At 47.8% G+C, this 20226-nt stretch overlaps 1 long non-coding RNA gene across 14 annotated transcripts in view; it reads right to left on the reverse strand.

The window, feature by feature from the left end:
* The window catches only part of LOC114488004 (uncharacterized), a 255079-nt gene that overhangs the window by 51594 nt on the left and 183259 nt on the right, over positions 1-20226 (reverse strand). For 2 of the 14 annotated variants that reach the window (XR_008619645.1, XR_008619643.1), the window contains 5 exons: positions 17324-17445; positions 14100-14155; positions 12792-12935; positions 12273-12426; positions 2807-3685 (listed from right to left, as the gene is read on the reverse strand). This is a non-coding gene — a long non-coding RNA (uncharacterized lncRNA). Of the gene's footprint in view, positions 1-2806; positions 3686-4984; positions 5156-6721; positions 6800-12272; positions 12427-12791; positions 12936-14099; positions 14156-17323; positions 17446-20226 lie in introns of those variants that run through there. The other 12 variants (XR_008619644.1, XR_008619638.1, XR_003683664.2 and 9 more) reach the window with 11 other exon arrangements.

The raw sequence follows: 20226 nt of genomic DNA on the forward strand, positions 1-20226 counted from the left end.
CCGGTCCGGGAGGCTCCCACGTGCCGCGGAGCGGCTGGGCCCGTGAGCCATGGCCGCTGAGCCTGCGCGTCCGGAGCCTGTGCTCCGCAACGGGAGGGACCACAGCAGTGAGAGGCCCGCGTACCGCAAAAACAATAAATAAAATAAAATAAAATAAAATAAAAATTAGCAGCTCTTCCTGAACCTCTGAAGCTCAGACACATTCCTGGATGAAATTTTTCCAGAGCCAAGAACTTTGTTCCCCTTTTTTCGGCCTTGGTTGCCAGAGAGTTTAAAAGTCAAACTTATTGCCTAAGCTCTGTGATCTGTTCAAATCAGGTGACTGAAACATCTCCATCTGCTTCTCGGAGAGAGTCCTAGAAGTGTGATGCTCAGACATGTCTCCCCACACGGCATCCCAGGCTCTCAGCCAGCGTAAGCCCTTCAGGAAGTGGGGGGAGCACAAATCTTGAATAAAGGGCAAAACATACACTCAAGGAACCAGGAAGATACATTCTCCCGACCCGTCTCATCTCCGGAAGAGAATAAGACATGTCCCACGGCATTCAGATGCAGCTTGGCAGTGAGCGGGCTCAGGGGAAGAGGAGGCCCTGGGACAGGCAGGGTCCCGAAGGAGCAGCCGTCCAGACACAGTAACCAGAACTATCAGTTGGCCAATTAGGATTTTTGCAATTGTCTTATTGCTCTGATTTAGGTTTAATTACCTAATAGTTTAGTTGGTAACATGAGAACGGGGTATAAATTTCCAAAGGTCCCAAAGGCTATGCAGCGAGAAGTCAGTTGTTCTCCCAGACTTCCCCTCCAGCTACCGTCCCCCTGCCCCCACCCATGTAAATGCTGCCACCAGATCCTCTAAAAGAAGACTGTCGGGTCCTCCAACAGGCTTGACAAAGGACCCTGGCCCATCCCAGAGATGGGGTTCAAAAGGCTCCTCTGTAGAAACAATGCTTGAGCTGAGAGGTGAAGCACAAACAGGGGTGTGCTAGTGAAAGAAGGAACTGCATGTGCAAAGGCCCTGTGGTTAGAGTGGGCACAGCACTTTGGACAAGATGGCAAGGAGGTAGGGTGGCCCATTCCCAGAGAGTGAGGTGGGGGTGGGCAGGAGCAGTGGGCAGAGGTGGCAGGGCTCCCTAGGCCATCTTAGGATTGTGATCTTTATCCATGGAACTGATTTGTCCTGGGGGTTCAGGGGGTATATGTGACAGATCCATTTAACGTTTTGAAAACATAATCACTGTAGCTCCTGTGTCGAGAAGAGCGAGCACTGATAAGGGTAGAGATTGTACAGGAACAGACTGTACAGTTAGGACATTGTACAGGAAACCTTAGCTGCCCTGCCCCACACCTGTTCAGCATCCCCTTTGAATTCAGCCATGGCCACGGCCATGGTGGACTCTCCCAGGTGGGCTTCACCTCAAATGCCGCCTTCCCTGGGGCCTCTCCAGTGACACCGATGTCAGGGAAGCTGTTGGTGCACATGTAGGAATGATCTGAATGTGCAGGAGAATCTGTGCTTCCAGGAGCAACCCTCAGCCAGTGGAGAATGGGAGCCGGTGGATAAACACGCCTCGTGGCAATCAGGACCCACCCTTCAGGTCCCAGGTTGGGTTTAGGTTCCACGACGGCGACCTCACGTACGCGCTCTTCTACAGACGCTCCTTCTCTCCCACTCTGCCTGTCCCTCACTTCTGATTCCTGGGATTACTCCTAAATAGGCAATCTGCAAAGAAGTCCTTTTAGGCTCCGCTTTCTCGGGGTATCTCAAGTAAGACGGAGGCATTTGCAGCTGTCTAGGTAAGACAGAATAGGGGCCTGGACTAGGGCAGCAGCTGTGGGAATGGACAGATTGAAAAGATATTTGGAAGTGAAATCAAGAGTCCAGTGCAGCCACATTCTCCAACACCACTCTCTCTTCTATTCCCTTTGACATTTGGTGTGGCCAGTCCAGGCTCACAGCTTGTTACCACTGTGGAGTAACAAGTGGTACTTGTTGGAGGAGGTGTTTCACAGCTGTGCAAATGGCCACCATATATGGAAGCAGAACTCAACAGCCCCTACAAAACGGAAGTTACAGGACACGAAGAGGGTATTTCCAGGCAGTCCTTAATTGGTTGAATTTTAAATGGGGCCTTTGGCAGATATCCCTGGCATGAGCATGTCCTTCAGGCAAGACGGCACAGCCATTGTAGCAGAGAGAGAAGCAGCAGTAACAACAGGAGGGCGTGATGGCTGAGCATCGAATGAAGATGAAGAAATGGGGACGCAGAGAGATAGGTCGTCTTCCCAGGGTCCCCTGAGCAGTGCCTGATAAACCAAGGATGCACATCGTGGTCCAAATGGCTCCAAAGACCATGCTTTTAACAACCATCTCCTTTTCAATTTCCCTCTGCTCCAAAGCAGAGGGGGAGCCCGGGCAGAGGCCAGCCATCTCTATTTACGCTGGCTCATTGGACCAGTTGACTGTCAGTTAGATTCTGTTACTCAACAGACGAGGCTCAAGACTTTTTTTTGCACATAAAGGGTTTACTTTACATGTTTTAAGGATAGGACAGCGTTACATCATAATTACAAATATTATGTACAGAATTAACAGATTTATACTGTTTATACTTCTAAACGCAGAGAACAGGGAACTGTCTACACATTGTATAAAATAAAATTAAAACTAAAAATGAATTCGAGCTTGAAAGATGAGGTCATTTACCTAATTTTAAGATGCGAACATGAAACATATCACACTGTGGTGATAATCATGTCTCAACATATAAATACATCAAACCAACATGTTGTACACCTTAAACTTATATAACATATTATGTCAATTATATCTCAAGTTTTAAAAATCAATTAATTGATTGATTGTTTAATTTTCTAAAAAAAGAGGACCTTTGGCGGACGTGGAGAATGGAGATGACATGAGTGTGGCCTTGGCTGGATGGGCTAGAGGCAGCACTGGATGCCTCTCATTTATCTATTTCACAAATAACAACTGCCAATTCACTTAATCCTTATAACAACCTCACGATGTAGATTCTGCTATTTTCCCCCTTTTATAGATGAAGAAACCGAGGCAAAATAAAATGACTTACTAACTTTCCCAGGGAGACTCCGTTAGTAAGTAGCAGAACTGGGGTTTTCACCCAGGAATTCTAAAATGTGTGTTCTCACTCATGGCTCCACGCTGCCCCTCCTTCACCGATTCACCCTACAAACACTGCTGGTCGTTTGCTCCATGTCAGGGTTAGTTAGATGCTGTGGGAGTGGAGGCTGGGTGAAATACAAAAATGAATCAAGCATGAATTCAGCCCTCAAGTAATTTATTCTCTCACTGATGTTAAGTGTTTCCATAATTGATGATGAGAAAATGTAGAAAGTGACAAATGTCCAATAAAAGATACTGACAAAATACTATGGGGCTTCAAAAAAGGAGAGTGATTCCAATGTGGAGGATGCAAAGGGATGGGACATCGGTTTGGTTTTGCTGCATAACGAACCGCTCCAAAATTCAGTGACTCAGAGGACACCTACCTGTTGCCCCTCATGATTCTGCAATGGGCCGGTCGGTTCTTCTGTTTGGGGCTGGCTCAGCAGTGCCAGGTGATCTAGGAGGGCCTTGCTCACCCATCTGGGATGGCTGGGATGGAGGGGACCTCTTGTCCTCCAGATGTGGTCCAGCCTCACTCTCCTGGTGGAAAAAAGGTCCCTATCAGCAAGAGAGAGGAAAAGCCCTGATGCACAAGCACTTTTCCAGCCCCTCCATATGTCATGTTTGCTAATATTCCATTGGCCAAAACAAGCCCAAGATTCAAGGGGTAGAAAGATCGGCTCCCCTTCTGCTGGGATGTGGCAATAGCACATTGCAATGAGACATGCTTAGCAGGATTAGAGGGGAGTGTAGTTTTTTGTTTTTTGTTTTCAATCAGGCAGGATCAGAGAAAGCTTTACAGAAAGAATGAGCCTTGAAAAATGGCTGGGGCTTGGGATCGTGGCAGGTTTCCCGTATGTGGAGCAAATCCACAGAGGCGAGAGAGCTGAGGGTCTGAGACAGGCTGGAACCTGGCACCCTTTGCTGTGGGGCTTTTGCACCTGGAAACATGTCTCCTTGAGCAACAGCATACAAAGAAACTTATAAGGGACTAAAAATAACTGCCTGCATGAGCAGCTGGGACAAATTATGAACAAGAAGATACAAAAAGACCAAACACCCAGCTGCCACTTCTGAAGAGCCGGGAGCAAAAGCAGGGCACTGGGCATGCCCTCTGCCCTCAACACCACCAAAGGGGTGGGGAGACCACCTAAGCCGCCCCTCCAGCCCGACCCTTGGACCTGCCCCTACCCTCACCCCATATACGGAAGCAGCTCGCCCCCGAAACTTAGGAAGCAAACACGGGACCCTGTTACTTGTTCTCGCTCCCGCCTGCTGTAGCAGGAGCCCCCAATAAGGCCTTGCCTGAATTTCTTGTCTGGCCTCTGATCAATTTCTATTGATTAAGGAGGCCAAGAACCCTGGTCTGTAATAGGTCCTCAAGGACCAGCAAGTGCTTCATTTGGGCTAGAAGGAAGGTCAGAAAAGAAAGTTGGAGCTGAATCATGGAGGGATGGAGTGATGTCTTTCAGATCCGGGATGGCGGCCAATGGCCTATTAAGAGGTTGATCTCTACTTGCAGGGCACAGCCCCTCTCAGAGAACATGCTCTACCACACTCCTGTCAGCCATGGCAGCACAATTCTCTTGTTCCTGGAGCCCAAGGAGCAAGCAAAGGACCTGCGGTAGCCAGTCTACAGGCTGCCAGAGCTCTCTGGTGGCTGGAAAAGGTGAGCTGGGGGACTGAGGCATCAGTGGCAGAGGTCAAATGAAGGGCACATTGAGGTTAAGTCAAAGCTGGGGCATCCAAAGCTGGGTTCCAATTGCCCCGTGGGAGCTAAGGGTGAGGAAGCCAGCTGGTAGAGACAGGAGACAGAGTTTTATGAAGATAAAAACTGACACAACGAGGGAAGACTGGTCCCTGGAGTAGCCTCGGGTCTTGATGACCTTCCCATCCACGTATAGGTTTACAAGTAATTCTCTTTCTCTGCGTCATGATTCTGTCCCTGCATCAGGTGATGATGGGTGGTCTGTCTTGCATCACATGATGGGTGGTCCTCTCCTTGCGTCCCTGTTTAGAACACTGGTTGGAATAAAATTTTGAACAGAGGCAGGGCAACCGGGATAGAAGTATGTCTTGGTCAGGTTGCAAAGCAGGGTGGATATTCAGGACTGGAGTTGCTCTTAAAAGGAGCTACTGTTTCTCAACCTCTCCCAGCAACTAGACATACCAAAAGTGAAAACTGACGCCATGGTATTTTCAGAAAAATTCTTTGATTAGGTAAAGTCTTGAAAGCCTCAAGAATGTTAGTTTGTAGTCTTTATTTCTTTAGTTTTTATTTCTTTCAAAAAATTTATCAGTTCTCACTCTAAAGAAGCTAGAAGCCATTCCACTCTGCCTTATTCCTCTCGGAATCTACTGAGTACGTCTCAGCAGTGGCATGGAAAATCTATTTCCTTGGAAACCAGAAGTCACACAATAGTCCTCACCCTTCAGAGCCCCATGGGGTAGAGAAATCCCCATTATAGTTGAAATCCGATTATTCTGCTTTTATGTCACCTCCTTTGCTATAAATGAGGGCCAGTGCAGCTGCCAGAGCACAAAATGACACAGATACAATGTGATGTGTCAACCACTCGTTTCTCTTTTATGAGATCAACTTTTTATAACTCTGCAGTCAGTCCACTGACAGACTATAAAACTTGGCTTATTGGAAACAGATACATCAACCATGAGACATCACTTGTCAGAGACTGATCCAGCCTCTTCTGGACACGAGTCGGTCCTTAGAGAGAAAGCCATTAGGAACGGGAGCCTGAGTTGCATCTCGAGCTGTGTAGGCACCTGTCTGGGTCACATAAATATCGCTCCTCGTGAAAAACAGCCACGCTGAGTCCTACCATAAAGTGCGTGACATTCACGGGTTAGCATCACGGCCTGACTGCTCGTGAGTCTTATTCCAGGAGAACTCAGAGCCCTTGAATCCAGCCAAATGTTACTGTCAAAAGCCTTTTCTAATCTATTTGTGGCAACAGAAATGTCTCCTCTTTTGAGAACCCAGAATTCTGGCAGCAAGGGCCAGCTCCGACTTCAAAGGGAGAGTTCAAAGCAGACGCCTCTTTGGACTTGAGCACCAGTGGGAGGAGTCAGTCTCACATGCCTGGGCTTCACGCGGGCTCCACTCTACCCCGTCTCTGTCTTACCTGCACTGCAAGCTCAGAAACCACTGCTGTCCCCAGATCGGTCTCCTTATGCACAGATGGGACTCTGAGGTCTGAAGATAGAAAGGGTTTGGAAAGTCTCCCTGGTGCCACGGCGTTCTTCCCTTTTGGGGTGTGTCTCAATTTGGGGCATGACTTTCTTCCCTCAGCATCCAGGGGCCCAGCTGCGGATGAGAAGCAGCACCGTGAAGCGTCCTGATGCAGGCACCACTGGAAAACATGTCTCCATGGAAATCCCAGGGTTACTTACCTCACCCAACAGCATTCAGCTGTGACTGACCACAGAAGCATTTTTTTTTCAATATAGAGGAAGTATCAGCTCTGTCTACAGAGCCCAAGAGGGTTTCACATGTTTTTTTTTTTTTTGGTTTGTTTTTGAAGTTATATCCTCCTCTTCAGAGTTTTCGGGATAACGTCATATGTTTGGGGAGCATTTTGTATATAGACAGCATTTTCCCCCGTGCCTCTGCCTCAGCACACAAAGATATCATTCCTATGAAAATAAGAGGGATTCTTCTAGGGAGACATGTCATTATTCATCTCTGCTCTAGTCACTGCCTGTTGCCAAAGGGTTGTTTTAATGTTCTGAATCCAAAATGCCTGTTTTCTCACAGCCTCAGCAGGATCTGGCTCACTCGGCACTTGATGGGGTTTGTTCATGGGAAACCCAGGAGCTGGGGGTGGGAGTGACTGCTGTCACGGTGACCTTTCACACCTCCACCCCCAGACAGGAACCCTTCACTCAGGGCACACACGTGGTCCTCACTCCTCCAGTCCGTCAGCCTGCTGGGGCTCGGCCTTATGCGGAATGACGCCTTCTGCCCCTCTGCGCTCCCCAAAGAGCGAACTTCATCGTTGGGAAACATTGGAGAAAAAAGATGTCATTCCTCTACCTCATTGGTTCTCACCACGGGGGAGAGGGGGGATTTCGTCCCCTGGGAACAATGGGGCAAGGTCGGGAAACCTCTTTGGTCGTGTGACTGGGAGAGGGGCGCCAGAGGCGTCTAGCGGGTAGGGGCAGGGACGCTGCTGAACATCCGACGATGCGTAGGACACCCTTCCCCCAACAATAAACGATCCAGCCCGAAATGTCACTGTGCTGAGGCTCAGAAACCCTGGAGATCCAGCAAGCTGTGGCTTCAGGGCAGTTCAGGTCTCTGTTATTAGCAATGGGAGGACAAGCTATGGACTAGTTACTCGCTGTATGAATAAATGCATCCAATGCACTCACTAGGGCACTCCAGTACACAGAGGACTTCCTTGTGACTGGGGAGTTTGCGGTGTGTGTGAGTGCCTCCTGGAAAGCCTTTCTGCTCTGAATTATGCTCTCAGTCTATGCTGTCTCCCACTCTGCCTCCCTATTGGTTAAAATCCCTTTCTGCACAACTCATATGAACATAAGTCCTTCCTTTAAGGTCTAACCAATTAGAGAAAAGTAGATCCTTCACTTAAGAGCCATAATCTTACTTCCAATCACTCTCTCTCTCTCTGGAAATCTTAGGACAGGTGGAAACAGGGCAAGGGATGAAGCCCATCTCATGGCCACGTCTAAGATCTATTGTTAATGCTTAACAGGCATTTCTTTGCTATCACTAGTTTTCTAGTCATATGTCCTAGAATTATTACCTAAGATGTGATTTGTATGCTGAAGCATATGGCCAACATTTTTGTGTGTTCCTCAAAAACGGGATTAGGGGGCTTCCCTGGTGGCGCAGTGGTTGCGCGTCCGCCTGCCGATGCAGGGGACAAGGGTTCGCGCCCCGGTCCGGGAAGATCCCACGTGCCGCGGAGCGGCTGGGCCCGTGAGCCATGGCCGCTGGGCCTGCGCGTCCGGAGCCTGTGCCCCGCAACGGGAGAGGCCACAACAGTGAGAGGCCCGCGTACCGCAAAAAAAAAAAAAAAAAAAAAAAAAAAAAAAAATGGGATTAGGAGGAAGCATGAGAGATCAGTTCCTGGGATCCACCGGCATGTAAGCCAGCAAGAGGTATAGAACCGGACAAGTTCTCAGAGTATCGCTCCAGTCTCCACCCCTGGCTTTCTCAACAGGACCACTTTCGTTCCAAAGCACGAGTGCCTAAGTCATATCAAGGCCAGTTAGGTCAAGATTACAAATATCTAGGCCCTCTGAATGTCACACCCGCTTGCTCACCGCCATGGCGAGGATAACGTCAGGCCAAGGGAAGAAGCTCGCTCCATGGGCTCTCCAGACAAAGTGGACTGGGCCGGGGTTTAGGGCTCCAGGCCACCAAGATGGCGGTCCTCTGGGAAGCACCACTGACTGGAGAGGATGATCTAGAGTGTTCCACAGTCACCTGCTCCAGCTACTCAGACTTGTCACATTTAAGAAAATGTTCAGGCCTTCCCTGGTGGCGCAGTGTTTGAGAGTCCGCCTGCCGATGCAGGGGACACGGGTTCGTGGCCCGGTCCGGGAGGATCCCACATGCCGCGGAGCGGCTAGGCCCGTGGGCCGTGGCCGCTGAGCCTGCGCTTCCGGAGCCTGTGCTCCGCAACGGGAGAGGCCACAACGGTGAGAGGCCCACGTACCGCAAAAAAAAAAAAGAAAATGTTCAAACATTTGTTCTCTACATCTGTGTCCATACGTTTCTGAGAACAAACGTATGCACACCAAGGGGGGGAAAGTAGGGAGTAGGTGGTGGTGGGGGGGTGAACTGGGAGATTGGGATGGACATGTATACACTAATATGTATAAAATACATAACTAATAAGAATCTGCTGTATAAAAAATAAACAAAATTTAGGAAACAAAAAAAGAAATTACCAAGCCCATTAAAAACTAACCACCCTGTACCCTGGGGCCTCTTGATTTCTGAGATGGCCCACACTCTGTCTGTAGAGTGTGTTTCTCTCTAAATAAATCCACTTCTTACCTAAAAAAAAAAAAAAAAAAAAATGCTCAAGGTGTTAAAGCAGAGACAGCATTTTAGAAGCCGACATAGATACGAGAGCGAGCTGGACACACACACGGGAGAAAGCGGTCTCAAGAAGCCACAGCAGCTGAGCCTCACCTCGCAGTGGAAATCTTTTTTACAAGGTCATACTAGTGGACTTCAGCTGCAGGCTCAGATCACCCCTGGGGCTGAGGTGTGGATGTAGCCCAGCAAGGCCTCCCATCTGTACAAGCTCTAGGACTCAGCGTGGACGGCCACCTGAGGTGGGGAGCAGTCTTCACGGGGAGCATCGCCCACTGAGGTTCAGGGCAGAGTCTGGGCCTGACAGGCACCCCCTCGCTGGGGCCACCACATGTTCTCACTTCCCAAGACAGAAATTGATTGGTTTATCGCATAACTTGAGCAGAATTTGTTCCTTGCTCCCACGATGACCCAGGCAGCAGGCTTGATCTCACTCAACACCCCCCTACCCCGCTCCCCCAGCCCGCCTTTTCTCCCCCTGCCCGGCCTCCATAGCCACTTCCTGTAGCAAGAACCTCCTGGGCCCTGTCGTCTGGGGGTGGGGAGGTGGGGGAAGAGGGGGCAGGACCTGGGTGCTGAAACCAAGGTCTGGTTGAAGGTCTTCACCACTCAAGCCCCTCACTCCTCACCTGAACTGCCGTTACCCCCAGAGGATGCTCTGCAACCTGGTCTGGAAGGATAGAGCCCCTTGTAACGGAGGGAGAACTTCTTGTATTTTCCTTGCAGAGCCTGTCATCAGCTTTGCTGCACACGGCCCTGGAGGAGCTGAGCTGGCCCTTGTTTAAGGAAAGCCAGCAAATCCACGCAGATGTTTTTCTGAGAGCTGTTCTGACCAGGGCTCGGGGATTTCGCCCTGCCTGGTATCACATAGCACGGGGGAGGATGGGACTTCTCATTGTGGAGCAGGAAGTATATTACATGAAATCAAAATGTAAGTGGGTTCTTTTTGGATTAGGCCATGTTTTTCTCTTCTGTTTTTCTTTACATAACCTTACCACTCAGCTCCTTTATTTTCCCCCTCCGCCCTCCTTGGCTCTCATGCCCGCTCTGGTCTGCAGGACGAACTCAACCCACCAGGCGCTCTGGGTGGCACGGTGTCCAGCTCCACTCCAACCTCACCAGAGGCTCACGAAGGCTTTACTGACCTCATTTCCTTATCTGACACAGAAATCCTACTCCACCTAGTTTTTCAGAGCTCAGGAGACCTCTGACTTACAACCCAAGAGGCCAGAGAGAAGGATGCTTGGTCCGGAGCACAGCCTGAGTCCTGCTCCCAGGATGGTGAGCATCGCCTGCCTCTTGCTGCCTGCCCTTCTCAGGTGCCCACCTCCCCGACCAGAACCTGCCCTGCACACAAGCATCTGATACGCTTTAAGGGGCGAAACAGACTCCCCACACCTCATGTTTCTTTAACAGCGTACAAGGCGTTTCCTTTCATAATTTGAGATGAAACGGTCAACGCAAGTCCCCTGGGAGAGGGATGGGAACCGAATTCACGGTGAGGCACCAATGGTCTCGTCTCAGCTCAAAGCAGAGGTCTGTTTGTGTTTGTTTGCAAGCCTGCTTGGGTTCAGCTCTGGGCTTCTGTTTAAGAGGCCTGAGGACGGCGGGACAACAGAACGGCAAGGAAGCACTTGTTCCTAAAAAGGAAAGGCCGACGGGAGACAAGTCCCGTCTCCTTCACAGCTTTGACTAGGTCTCCTCTGCTAACCCTCCCCTCCGCTGGCATCTCCTGGTCCACCTCTGCATCAGCCCGACCTGCACTGGCGCCCACACGGGCTCTTTCGCCCTGTCTGCCTCACAACCAGCTCTATCCATTCGTTAGTTTCCCACGAAGTGCTTTCCCCAGAAATTGAGAAATGAGCCTGTGTCCCAGAAGACAACGGTTTTGCTTCTTCATAACCCAGAAATCTTGAAAGGATCAGAAGTAGAAGGAAAACATGGCAAAGGAGGGAAGAGCCCTGGTCGGGGGGAGGAAATGCAAGGCAGGGTGAGACCCCGTCGAAAACTCAAAGTAGCTAAACTGAGCTAAATGAGCTTAAATAATGCGGCGATGCATCTTTGGGCCGGTCCTGGGCCTGCTTGTCGACTCACGCACTGCACCTCCCACCCCATCTGCTCTGTCTCTCAGGGGCCGACCCTGCGGGCTGTGTTTCTCAAACTGCTGTAGCAGCAGGGTTCCACTGGGTTCAGCCATGGGGGCCGCCAGCCGGAGACAGGGCTGCGGGGTTGGGGAGAAGAAGGTGGGGAATCTCCTCCCCCTTCCCTGCCTCGTACAATTTGTATGTCAGTATTTCTTATTGTTGGCCCCCAAACAAAACAAAACAAACAAATCCACTCTACAGGGAGCTCAGGCTTTTATGACCCACATCTTATAGGAGGGATGGAGAGACCTCCAGAGAGAGCCTGGTCTCTGTCCTCACGTCTTCCCCAAACACTGACTGGAGAGGAGGGCGCTGCCCAACTGTTCTCACCTGCCTCCTTTCTTTGGGGGTTTTTGGCGGGCAGGTGACTGAAGGTTCTGAAGGTGGTGAAATCAACCTTCAATTCCACCTCGCATCAAGGCCACATTATGTGGGCTGCTTTGGTTCCAAATCAAAGGCCGTGAGCGACCTCCTGCTTCCTGCTTTATAAAATCTAACATTTGGATGCCTCTGCTTCTTCCTGTGATGCCGCTAGACCTGCGTGTAGACATTCATACTATCATAAAATGTGTCCTGCTTGTACGAGTCTACCAGCTAGTCTGTACTCATTAATCCACTCATAACAAATAGGTCATTTTATCACTCCCTAAAGAAAAAAGTGATGCTTTCCAAATTTGCTGCCCTGTTAAACGCTATTCAGAAACAAAACAGCTGAGCGCCTCTCATTATGGTGATTAGCTCCCGGGGCCTGGACTCTGGTCTGGATGTTGTAATAAATTGGAGAGAGAAATCTCAAGTCCAAACTCCCCCACGTTAAACTCTCAACCCAACCTTTTATTTTATTTTACTTTCAAGCTCTGAAGTAGTTTTGTACGTTAAACAGCTGACTCACTGTACGTGATGCCAAGGATGATTTTTCAGAGCAGGGGTCCTGGGGAGGAGGAAGGAGGAAGTCTGAGAATGCAGAATCCCATCCCGTCCATCCCATCATCTCGGCATCTCTGGTCCCATCGCGGCTGGCAATTGTTCAAGGAGCAGATTGTAACCTAGGGAGTCAGATTTGGGAAAATGCACAATGTCACTCCAACCCTCCAACTGCCCCTCCCAGCCTTCGATCTTTTCTGAAAACAGTGGAGTGGACAGTGAGACAAGAAGAAAAGCTAGGAGAGTGGGTTAGGTCAAGGGTCTTTCAGGAAAGAGATTATTCCTAAAACAGCTTTCCCCTCTAGTGGCCTCTCTATGCTTCCCATCACTACCAAGGTGCTAAACAATGCAACCGCCCGAGGAGCCCTCACAGCACCCACTCTTCCCCCAGCTCTGCACCCTGACCCCCACCACCTGCTGGAATTGCTCTGTCACAGGTCACCTCCCACTGTCCGGTAATTAAATTCAGGGACATGTCTGCCTTCACCTCCCAGATGCAACTGCAGGATTGGACTATGCTGTGTGTCTCCATCCTTCCACTCTCCATTCTCCGCGCTCTTCCTCCATCCCAGGGCAAACACCATCAGAGTCTATTGCAGATGCCTCTCCTCCTTCCCTATTCCTGTTGGCACTGTGGGGAGCGAGGCATTAGGGAATTTGAGCCAATTGTCCTCATTAGCCTTTCACTAGCTGCCAGTTAGAGTTTTGCTTCGGTTTGCACCCAACTGGGACACACATCTGTGCCAGAGTAGAAGTCATACATTGTAACTGTCCTGCTCAAAAATCTCCCACTCTGCTTTGTGCACAGAGTACAGTAAACATGACCTAATCTGGCCCCCACGTCCTCCTCAGCCTACGTTGCAGCCCTGCCCCCTCACACATCTAGCTCCCGGCTTGCTCACCACATCCTAACGAGCTCCTCACTCCCCATCTCCACCCGCTCCTGCATGCTCTTTCTGTCATCTCTGCTTCAAGTCATAGGGAGAATCCTGCCTCCAGCATGAAGCTTGTCCTGAATCCCTTTAACTGAATGCGATTGCTTCTTTTTTAAAAACCCAGAGAAAATTTCCCCCTTAAAATGAGCAATCATATGTTTAAGTTTGCAATGTAAAATAGACGTTTTTCAAAAGGAAGGTATAGCTTAAGTCTCACTTGACAAGCCCACCCAATCCCAGACCCCTCCTGGCGCATTTACACACACCCGTGGATGTAAAATGTGCAGTCACCAGATGGGGGCTCAGGACCCACTCCTTGTGCTGGCTGCCACTTCTACTGCCGGTACCATCTTTACTTGGTTGGAGACCACTCCTCGGAATGTTGGGGGGTCTGGCTTCTCACTTTACTTTGCTTCTCTCTATCAAATGTCTTTTAGAAATGCCTAATAATTTCTAGTTAACCAAAATCATCTCTTTAATTTGCAGTCCTGTTAGGAATTTTCGTAGTTAGTGATAGTACACCTTTCCTGTCAGTTTTAGGACAGGAAAGAAACGGAGCCACAGGGGTTCAGTTTCCCATCTTGATGGTCTGCCCACCCCTTGTTTTAGTTCAACATTTTGCCTCAAAATATTTGCTGCTCACAGTCCTCTTCACTAGGGGGTCTCTGGGGTTTCTATGATACCTAGCTAGAGTGGCTGGCAGGAGCTCAATAAGTACACACAGTTTCAATAAATGGTAGGAACATTTTTTTTTCTCACCCACATGACTCAATATCAACAGCACGATGCTAGGAAGCTCTGATCGCTGTCGGGGACTCATTTCAACATGGATGCGTTCTTACAGGGTCTTCCCTGCTTACCTTTATAACTGGAGGTTTTGGTCTCTTTGATCATAGAACAGACAGCGTTTTATGGGCTGTAAATGGAGACAAAGTTACAGGAAGGAAAGGAGTAGCCAAGAAGCAGAAGAGCCCTTTTTTTTTTTTCCTTTTGGCCTCGCTGCATGGCTTGTGGGATCTTAGTTCCCTGACCAGGGATTGAACCAGGACCCACACGGTGAAAGCGCTGAGTCCTAATCACGGGACCACCAGGGAATCCCAGAAGCAGAAGAGGCCTTAACAGCACAAACTCCACTCTGCCCGCTCCTCAGAAGTTCAGAGAGATGTTGGGGAGAACTTTGGAAATCCATAGGCAATGGGGTTGGAAAGTTCCTGTTCATTGTGCCTAATCTCAAAAGAGGCAGGGAGGCCTCAGCTGACAGTCGAAAACCAAAAGAAGAATGCAAAATTATAAATACACACAATTTATCCATCTTTTTAAAAAAGCTGATGTATATAGACCATAGACACACACACACACACACACACACACACACACACACATCTCAAAAGACAGGATGGAACATTGTGAGGAATAAATGCCCATGGTTGGATAAGTCTGGCTGAACAAGTACACTTTTCAGCCTTCCTTCTCCAATCCCCCCACAATGTATGTTTTTAAATCTAAAACAGTACTAGGGGAAAGAAGAAAGAAAGAAGAAATAACTAACATACAGGAATAAAGGAATTTTTTTAAATAGCAGCTAAATATAAACTAGAGTAGAAAGGATATAAAGCTGTGAAAATAGTCAAATTCAATTAACAGGGAGAAAGATGAACCACTTTTAAGGGAGTGAATTTAAGAAAATATATTAGTCATAAAGTATTCTAATTATATTTAGGAAAAAATACATTTATATCATCAGTGTGTTTAATGGCTTTAAGGTAAAGAAAATTTGTAAGATTTATGTATTATTATGCAAAGTTGTAATAGCATATGAATTGAGTGATCTACCTCTGCTTGTCAGTTACTGAGCCCCTGGTGGAAATTCCAGCAGGATGGACCCGGCCAGTCATCCCCATGCTTTCACAATTAATATTCTCCTCTTAGCCAGCTCCTCTAAATTCTGATATAAAAAATGGGCTTGAATGATTCTGAGAAAGGCCAAAATAAATATCCATTGTAGGTGAGATTTCTAGAAATTTGGGGTAAAAGAGAGAAGGCTCCATAGCTTCTTTTTTTTAAAACATCACCCATCTTATAAGCCTTTGCCACCTTCTTCCCAATTCTCCTTCCAGAAGGACCCTGATACGTGTTTCAAGCATGTGTCATACCCCTAAGCCAGCACTTCTCCGATCAGGCCTCAGGCTGATGTGAAAGCAGCTTGTAACCAACAGGAAGGCAGAAGGTTCAGGAGGAAACCAAAGCTTCCATGTGAGTCGTCCAGCAGCCTCAAGCAACTTTTGTGACACACATAGCAGAAGTCTTCGAGAAATCTTACCTCCCTCAGCGCTTTCTGGAGTTTAAAGGGTTAAGCCAAAATGTGCTGATTTACACTGGCTGGGTGTTGGAAGCATGTAAAGTAGAAAGGTTTCTAAATTGGGTGTCAGCCCAGGACCCGGTCAGCTCACAGCAGCTTTCTGACCGTAGACAAGGAAGTTTCCCCAGGCCTCAGGTCCTCCGTCTATAAAATGACAGGCTGAATTAGATGAAACCTGAGTTGTATAAACAAGACTCTGGCCAAATGCCTCATGGTCATTGTGACAATTCATCTGCAGCACAATTCTATGTGGTGTGTCTATTATCTCCATTTTACAGAGCATTTCTTTTGTGTGTTTTTTTGTTTTTTTGAAAATTTTATTGAGGGACTTCCCTGGCAGTCCAGTGGCTAAGATTCCATGCTTCCAATTCCGGGGGTGAGGGTTCGATCCCTGGTCAGGGATCTAAGGTCCCACATGCTGTGCTGCGTGGCCAAAAAAAAAAAATTTACTGATGTATAGTTGAATACGGAGCATCTCTAACATCCTTACTCATTCTAATATTTTTAGACTCTAGATAATTAAGTTTCATATCCATTTGGATTCTTATTTTTCTGCGAAGTTACTTGAATTTATTTTTTAAGGGGGTTATTATAGGCACTTCTAAAACGAAGAGAAGTAATTACCCAATGGACTCAGGAAATGAGATTGCTAATTTGGATGCTAAAATGGTTTCTGATTAACTGATGAACTCTCTATTCCTCCTAAATTCACCAGTGATTCATTTCTCTGCTTTTTTCCAGCTTGAGAGACTTGATTCATCTGCACCCTCCACAGACTAAGCTTCAGATGTATCATTATGCTGACTTCTGCTACAGCTCAGGATCATTCTGGACAGAGGTATGACGAGGTGATGAGGTCCACCCCAGAGGCTACAGGACTGGGCGTCTCCCCATCTCCGGAGTCCCACTCAGCACAGGGATTTATGTTGGCCTCTCCCAGAACCGTGGAAGGCTACCTAATGTTTGAGTCAAGTGCAGCTGACTGGGGTCTTTAACTGGTGGTTGGTCACGGCTGGACTGCTGATCCTCTGGAATTTCCAGCAGGTGCAAAGTGGGAATAAGCCATCAAGTCTGAATTAAATGAGAAAAGCCCCAGAGATGAGGCAAACATTGCTCAAGTTTTAAAAGACATTTATTTTGAAGCACCTGCAATTTGGAATGATTTGAAGGACTTCAGTTTCAGGCTCCTCTGCAGCCCAAGTCCAGTAGGAATCCTGGGGACCGTGCAGCCACTTGGAAGGTGATAGAAATTCTAAAAAACTTATTCTTAGGAAAGTCGTAGCCAAAAAACCCTTCCAGGCATCTCTAGCTGTGATTCCTCTTAAAATCCGGGGGAGGTCCATGACCATCTGGCTTCCAAGATGAAGAAATCACAACTGTATCTAAAAGATACCAGGGCAGCGAGGAAAATGTGAAAGGTCTGGTCAGTGAACCCATTTGTTTTATCTTTGTGATGCCAACCAGTGTTTCATTTCCCCGGGGTAGCCCTGGTTTTGGGGAATCAACTTCCAGCCCAGTTCTGCCACTTGCTAACAGTGAGATTTGGAGAACACCAACCCCCCCATATCTCTGGCTTCGGTTTCTAGACCTATAAAATCAGTGCTGGACAGGTTGAGGTTCTTTTAGCCGTAGCAAAACTGACTCTATAAAATACACCGTTTGTTCTGTTGTCATGGAGACAGACTGGAGCTCCATTAAGCCCACCAGCTCCCTCACAGGACTTACCTGAGGCCGGTCCCGTCTTCAGAAGCTCAGGGCAGGGAATCTGTGTAGGACAGGAGCCTGCAGCCTGCGGGCATCAGGGCAGCTTCACCTCAGGATGGTTTGTCCTCCAAGCGCACACTCTTCTAAAAGGAGAGAAGTGGATTTAGTAAACTTTGGGGAGAGGTGAGTGGCCGCGTTCTAAACACTAAATGAACAGAGGGCTCAGGGACCAAGTTGGCCGACAAGAGTTGTTTTTAAATCAGTATTCTGCAAAAAGGGGTACAAGAACATTTTTCCAGGGCCTCTTCAGGCATTGACAGTCTTGACGAAATTAATTTTCAGATGCTCGATTTAAATTTGTATTTTTTTCTGCCTAAGAATAGACCTGTACTTCACATTTCTCAACGATTTTTACCCCAGCCATCCTTCTCCCACTTTATAAAAAAACTGCATGCCCCTCACCCATCCTGAAGCTCACAAGGGTGAAAGCCTCCAGGGCACCACACCTCTCCTTCCAGAGAGCCCCTGACAGGGACAAAGGGAAATGTCCTTAGAAAATACTGGAGGTAGAGGCCCCTTACTTCACCCAGGCGGCAAGGTCAGATGAAGGTCTTACGATTCTCTGTAAGAATCGGGATTCAGAAGTGAGACAGTTGTCACAGGGATGCAAGGAAACTTATTCGAGCGTGAAAATGAAGTCAGGGTTTTTCTGAGAGGAATTGGCTGATTTGGCTAATTGGTCTGAGGAGGCTCTGCCTCTAAGTTCTGTGCTGGATATTGTCCACGAGGAACTACATCTGCAGATGAAAAATTTTCACAAACATATATTAAAGCACATGAAAAAATAATAGCTTCCTTTTTACAAACCGTATTTGCAAAAAAAAACAAACAAACCTGTATTTGCAAAAATAACAATGCCAGACACGAAGAAAAGCTGTGAAATATGCAGAGGGACTGTCAGGTGGCGTCAGCCCCCCGGCCTCTCCATCCCATCACCATTCCTTTCCTCACATCTGCCAGCAGCCCAGGCCCGGTTCAGCTGTGTCCTCAGCTGGTCAGACCCCGAGGGCATTCCCTCCGTGTGGAGTCTGTTGGTAAAGCCTGTGGCAGAGGGCGGAGCCTTCCAGAAGTGGTCCACGCGTGTCCAAATAGGGGCGCACTGAAATCAGCCTGTGCCCCACCCAGGTGGGCGACTCTGACACACTTTCAGGTTAAACCTCCCAACGGGTTTTTTTTTTTTTTTTTTTTTGTGGTACGTGGGCCTCTCACTGTTGTGGCCTCTCCCATTGCGGAGCACAGGCTCCGGACGCGCAGGCCCAGCGGCCATGGCTCACGGGCCCAGCCGCTCCGCGGCACGTGGGATCCTCCCAGACCGGGGCGCGAACCCGGTTCCCCTGCATCGGCAGGCGGACGCGCAACCACTGCGCCACCAGGGAAGCCCCCAACGGGTTTTAAGCCTATTTCTTCTAAGGCTATCTGGGCTTCAGGAGTAAGGAGAATCAGCAGGGATCTGAAAAGGAGGTTGAAAACTCGAACAATTGGGGAAAAAAAATCAATATCCTTAATTATTTGCTTTGCTTTCATTTTCATTCATTTTTATTTTATTAATTAATTTTCCTTCCGAACAGATAGCTCCTGGCTAAGATACCTTCACCCAAGTCACCTTGTTAGTGATTTGGCTACACCTTAGAACCCAGGTCTTCTCCTGTGTATTTACCAAGTGTCAGAGCCCCTGGGAATGGGATCATATCATAGAGACATATACTCTTAGGATCATTAAAATCTGAGAGGTGAAACATTGCTCCCTTGGCCTGCTGCAGGGCCTTTGCACAGGCAGTTCGTCTGTCTGGAATGCTCTCCTCCACCCATATCTCTTTCTGGCTAATTCCTTTTTATCTTGGAGAATCCACAGGTCAGATCAGGCCCCTGTAACTTGCTCTCCTAGCAGACTTGCTTCTTCTTAGCACCAATCAGAACTGTAATTAAATAATTAATTAGGTGTTTATTCCCAGGATCCCTCCTTGGAATGTAAATTCCAGGGAGACAGAGACTTTCAACTGTATAGGCTGAACACTGTATCATAAGCGTGCGATACCATCCTGCACATAGTAGGCACTCAATAAGTATTTATGGCATAAATGCAACTTACTTCCTCTCACCTCACCTTTTACAATATTTTCAAAATTCTATTACTCCTTTCAGGCCAAGGTTAAATGTTATCTCCTCAGTAAAGCCTTTCGACAACAATCTAACACGTAAATTAACCACTCATTCCTCTCTGTTCCCGTAGCCTGTTATACATAAGACACAATAGCATCTGATTGAACCATATGAAATTGTCGGTTTTTAATAGACCAAAGTGGTTGAATGTCTGCAATTTCATGTGATTAAATCTAACGGTTCATAAAAAATCTACTAACAATAAATACTGGAGAGGGTGTGGAGAAAAGGGAACCCTCTTGCACTGTTGGTGGGAATGTAAATTGATACAGCCACTATGGAGAACAGTATGGAGGTTCCTTAAAAAACTAAAAATAGAGCTACTATATGACCCAGCAATCCCACTCCTGAGCATATACCCAGAGAAAACGTTAATTCGAAAAGATACATGCACTCCAATGTTCATTGTAACACTATTTATAATAGCCAGGACATGGAAGCAACCTAAATGTCCATCAACAGAAGAATGGATAAAGAAGATGTGGTACATATGTACAATGGAATATTACTCAGCCATAAAAAGGAATGAAATTGGGTCATCTGCAGAGACATGGATGGACCTAGAGACTGTCATACAGAGTGAAGTAAGTCAGAAAGAGAAAAACAAATATCATATATTAACACATATGTGGAATCTAGAAAAACGGTATAGATGATCTTATTTGCAAAGCAGAAATAGAGACACAGACGTAGAGAACAAACGT

Source organism: Physeter macrocephalus, chromosome 16 (assembly GCF_002837175.3).
Source record: "Physeter macrocephalus isolate SW-GA chromosome 16, ASM283717v5, whole genome shotgun sequence".
Classification (NCBI taxonomy): Eukaryota; Metazoa; Chordata; class Mammalia; order Artiodactyla; family Physeteridae; genus Physeter; species Physeter macrocephalus.